Genomic DNA, 5,965 nt, shown 5'->3' with positions numbered 1-5,965 from the left:
CCCAGGATACGATTGGCCTTCTGGGCTGCGAGCACACATTGCCGGGTCATGTTGAGCGTCTCATCAACCAACACCCTCAATCCTCCTCAGGGCTGCTCTCAATCCATTCTCCACCCAGCCTGCATTTGTGCTTGTGATTGCCCCGACCCATGTGCAGGACCTTACACTTGCCCTCAGGTGATTAGATATTTGTAGGATAATGTTCATAAGGACTGATGATACAATGACAGTAATAGCTTTTTTATTAATGATACATTCTTTCACATATTTGATAAGTTTACCACTAATAAATGTTTGTATGAATCATATTAAACAGACCCAAATAAAGAGTACATTAGTAGTAGTAGTCCAGCAATAACAGGATTGACTTAAAGGACTTGTGCATCATCACATAGGCAATACTCAGGTTCTGTTCACAGTGGAAAAAAAGTCAGTACTACAGTAGGTCATTCAGCTGCCTGATCTATCTATAACAGTGTTATACTTGAGCAAAGTATCAAAGGTCTCTTAAAAGTATTTCTCCTGAATTCATAAACACATATCTTTTGGAAGTAAACCCAGTAAAATCTGTTCTACTAAACTAACCAGTTTGCAAAGTTGTTTTAATATCATTCACTAGATGCTCATAATAATAGTCATACGTGATCAGTCATTGTGCGTATTGCATTGCCATTTGTTATGGTTTTTCTCATTCACCTGCGGTTATTTGGTAAATTCTTTGGATTAGATTCACCTACAGCACCAACTGCAATGGGATTCTGCTCCTTCTTGGGTATCTAGTTGACAATAAATAAACAAGCAAACAATGATATGATGGAGTAGTTATTCAGAGTCCCAGGGAAAACAAAGGACAAAAAAGTGCAATGGTGCTAGAAAGAAGCATGTCAAACATGTAAAGCTGAGAGGACTTCTTAGCAGCCTGCAGGAAACAACAGGCTTGAAATTTGTTGTGGTCATGGACTACAATCTCTAGCATCTACAGGGCTGATAGTGTCAATGAGACAGATTTTACTGAGACCTTTAAAACTGACTTCCTGAGACTTATCTGTCTGGCTTATAAAATATCACAAGGTAAAAGAAGTTTCTGTTGAATTGTACAGCTCAATAGGTAGTTCACTGTTATAAAAAAATACAAGAATAATTCAGTAATATATTTAAATAATAATTCAATAAAATGAGAACATAATCAACCTGAAAGTATGTTTAACTGAGTCATGGTAGCCCAAAGAAATTATTTTGTTACATGATGCTTTCATAGCATAATATGTCTTAAACAAATAACCATCAGAAAACAAATACAGCAGATTTTCAGGTAAGATATTAGATGATGAGATGCTACAAAATATTTCAGACAGTATGGTCCAGTTCCTCATGTGGAGGCTCTTTTTTTTGCTTGTTTTTTAAAAAGGCCAGCTTTATTGGTTTTATAATACTTTCATTCTGAGAAGCAATTCTGGGTTTGAAAAAGGTATATTAATAGGGGATATTAGGTTAATCCAGCACTTATCCCAGGTTGTTGGTTTTTTGGGGTGGAGAGGTGGGCAGGGCTTGAGTGGTCATTTAAGTCTATTTTAATCTACATGCATACTCTTTACTACCCTCGTGGAAATTTCTCAGTGGCATCAATGTGCTGCACAAATATAGTAGAAATTGTCTTCTGCATCAGACCAGTCCTTTATTTGGCTGCCATTCTCTTGTTGACTGGCATTCTCCTTGTAGCAGTTCCAAATCTGACTTCTTCAGAGAAAGACTTAAAATCTCAGTACTCAATAAGTACACAGTCCCAGCCGTCTTTTGGGCTGAGTGCAAAATCTGTTGAAGTTATTTGGCAATCAGAACTGTTTATGCGTAGTTGCCTTGTGTTGAGCACAGTGTTGCTGCTTCTATAGACCCTCTATTGTCCAAGCTTAGCTGCATTATTACCACCAATCTAAACCCTATGTCAAAGTCAACCTGGCAAGAATCAACCCATTTATTTGTACTTCAGACAGAAGCAATGACCACATCATCCTAGGTATTGGGTGATAATCAACCATAATCTGAAATTATTTTTCTATAGTCATTTATTTCTTCATTTTGTTAATTGCTGAGACCACAAATAAAGGTATCGCCTAAAGCCACGAGGCAGAGGTAACTGGGCATTTATAATATAGACAGCTGAAATTACAAAACCAAACTTATTTCATGTTAACCAGTCATTTACAGGTAGCAACTTAATTACAACCAAAGGTAAACAATTAAGCTGCATTTGAATCTACAGTGGACAAATAAACTTTGAGTGGTTAAATTGCATAAGCATATAGAATTTATCTACTCATGTAAACTTGTTGACGAACACCATTTTGTACTGATTTAAAAAAAGTAACTATCCTGTTTTTATGCTACTCTAGGCACAGGGTCTACTTGTTCAGTCATGTTTCTCTTCTCCTCTTTAATCTTTAAAATGTTTGAATTTTATTAAATGCTGAGAACTCTTTCTCTTATCCCACAAGTTGAAATTAGGGTCACCCATATAAAATCTGTCCAAACTTCTGATAGTGAATTATGAATATCTGAAACTGCATCTTGTGAATAAAGGTGTGATGGGAAACAAAACAACAGTTGACAATTGATCAAAATACTTATTTGAAGGTAACACATTTCTGAAGATTTATTGAGACATATTTAGATAACATTTTTTCCCTTCTGAAAATCTCAGATATAGAGATAGATACAGATTTAGCTATAAACGTGAGCATAAAGATAGGGATGTCAGTTGGATTTTGAACTGTTAGCAAAGAAATTACAATTTTTCTAAGTCTCATTGTCAAACTTCCTTATCAACAGAAAAAAACTTTCTGAATGTTTACCAGGGCTGATGATTTCACTGTCCCAGACCTGATTCAAATGAAACCATTGCATAGCATAAATGCCTTTATCTGAGAAAGCATTCTCAGGATCATGTCTTGTATTTCACAAGAATTTGCTAAGCTCCAAGTCACACAGCAATTATAAAACCTTGTGCAAGAAACTAGGTCTATATCAGCTTCAGAAATGCCTGACATGCAATAAATTACTGGTAATGGCTTCATGGAACATAAATTGAATAGCCATATACTTTCAGTTACTTAAGCGTAGTGCTCTACTCTGTAGTTGGTTGTCCATTTATTGTATCTTAACTCATTTATGGTTATTTGGCAATACAGTGATAAACACAAGACAGTTAGTAAACTACCATTTCAGTAAAACTTCTAATATTCTTGTAAACAGATAGAAGGGAACAAACCCAGTCATAGTGCCAATTTTCCTGCTACATATTAATTAAGTTTACTGTAGTTCTTTCATCAGTGAACCATAATATCAGTATGTTAGTCCATTACTTTCATGGAACCTGCTTTTCTGTGTGTGTAATGGCTAGGAACAAAACTAATCCCTTTGGAAACCATCAAGGATGAACTTGGACCTACTGACAATTCTCTTAGGCCTAAAGTATAAGTAGTTTCAGTGTAAATTAAGCAGGTTTTTCATTTATACAATCAGGAAAACAATGTATGTGTTGTGCTAAATTTGTATTTTCTAAGAGCTTTCAGGTTGCACAGTTTTTCATGAGGCTACAAGGAAGTTCTCCATGTTCTCTCTGTAAATTTCTCCTTCTCTCTCTCTTTTGACTTTAGTCTCAAATATCTGGGAGGAAAAAGGTGGAGCACAGCTTATACCTAGAGGCATGAATGAAAGGAGTGGGAAATAGCAGAAGGTAAACAGAGCTTGGTTTTTATAATTGTACTGGAACTGAATATAAATACTCAGTATCTACCTTCAGGAGAGCATAGTTTATAGTTCTTTGAAATCTCTGGAAATGTTTTCTGTGAGATTTTGGGCCCTCTAGGCTGTATAGAGGCTTTCCTTACTTTCCCCATGACCAAAGGAAGAACAGGGCTATGATTATATATATATATATTATATATATTTGACAGAGTTATGCTTTCTCTGAATGAAGCATGGGCCTGGCACACATATGTAAAGCACTATTATGTAAAAGCTAAACTATATTAATACAATCCTCCTGCTTGGAATGGCATTATTATAAATCAAAAGTAGGAGTGTCAGTATGAACTTCTGGATATTTTTTGTTTGTTTTTGTCTATGGAAATGTGACATAACAGCCACTAAAACTGAATTATAAATAGAAAATAAAGTGTTCCTAAAATCATGAATCGATCAAAACAGTGTTCATAAGTGATTTGAGAAGTCCCGTAACCAAGAGCTATCAAACTCAAAAGAGTTTTAAACCACATTAAAACACTCAGTGTTTTAAACAGAAAGATTTAGTTCTGTTATTCAAACAGCATTCGGAATATGGATTAAGAAGAATTGAGAGATTAGATATAGATGAAGACATTCAAAACCTGGTTAGCAGAGAGAGGGACTGCAGACTAATTCTGTCTAATTCTGCTATTTGGAATAAATTCTAATTTATTAATTTATTAATTCTGCAAAGTGGAATAAACCAGCAAAGTTTAAGCAGGCAACATGGCTACTGAAGTTTGCACTGTCAAAGTATTCTGCAGGAACACAGAATCCTTGCAACTCCGTTCCTTCAATTATGAGGAAAGATCCAGAATTATTTAAGGCAATTGTTTCTGAATTTTAGAAAGCAACCACATCAGAATGTGCAAATATGTGGGTGTAAATCTGTCAATGAAAGCATCAGGCCAGAACACCTATGTAAAAATACCACTGTTCTTAGGAAAGAGTATGACAGTCTGAGTGCTTCCTCTTGATATTTCTTAACTTGTTAGCCTGGAAATCCAGATTTAACAATTTTAATAAAAACTTGCTATTTTATTACTTGTATTTTTCTTCTCTCTCCATATTTCTTTAACTATTACTATGTTTAAGAGTACGTAAACTTTAATAAGACATATTATTACTAACAAAATAAGAAGTAATTCATGATACTGAATGATGCAATCTGCAAAGTTAAGTCATACACAGAAAAATAATATGAAATTGGGGGGGAAAAAGTCTTTTTTCCACAGAAAGAGAATCTTTGCTACAAACCTAAATCTATTTCACATTTACCATATTAGCAATCACCCCACTTCTGCTATCAATATTTTTTCATTGGAACTTTGTATGCAGGGACTTGAAGTAATATGCAGAAGAGGAAGAAGATAGGAGGTACATTTGAACATTCATTTTGTTGGTGACTTGCAGTACCACTCACTCATAATGGTAGTGAAATTTTTAAAAGAATATTTTTGTCATCAAAATAGTCAGACAGTTTGCACAGTCAAACATCAGGATTGCAAATTAAAGCACTAAAAGAAGAACACCGGTTGAGAAGAGCTAGCCTAAATTTAGAATCCCATGAGGTGCTGTGATGCCTTTGAACAGCATCTGACATCTAGCTGTCCAAAATTATAAACTTAGAGGATGTTCAAATCAGTAAGTAAAGTACTCCTCAGTTTGATTAACCATTTTAGCAAAACAAAGCAATACTTAAAAATAGAATACCCACAGAGTTAAAGTTACAATAGCTTTTCATGTTTCTCAACTGATCATCCAGTCAAAATCCATCAGGAAGAGCAGTATATTGTGTGAGAGAGATTGCCTCCTTTAAAGTTCACAGCGATACAGTGTAGTGTCATATGAGAGCTTTGCAAATACCAAAAGAAATAATTGTCATAAATTTTTCAGGTTTTTTTTTTCATTTTATGGCTATCTAGAAAATGAGAATTTTAAGAAACTTTTGATTTGGTACAGTTTGTTTTGTTTCACAGTCTCATTTACTTCTTTTTACCCTAGAAAATATCCATGAAAGAGTGAAAACCTCAGAACAGATAATAATACTGAAAGCATTTTCTTAGAAAACGAAGACATTGGATCAATTTTCTGATCAGGTTGATTTAGATAGATAGGTTAAACCCACTTATTATTGGATTAATCCCTGTCAGACTTTTGGATATTCAAAAGTGAATTTCAT

The sequence above is a fragment of the Pygoscelis adeliae genome, unplaced genomic scaffold (genome assembly GCF_000699105.1).
Source record: "Pygoscelis adeliae isolate BGI_AS28 unplaced genomic scaffold, ASM69910v1 Scaffold42, whole genome shotgun sequence".
Lineage (NCBI taxonomy): Eukaryota > Metazoa > Chordata > Aves > Sphenisciformes > Spheniscidae > Pygoscelis > Pygoscelis adeliae.
The sequence above is the reverse complement of the archived record's forward strand: the minus strand, read 5'-3'. Positions refer to the sequence as shown.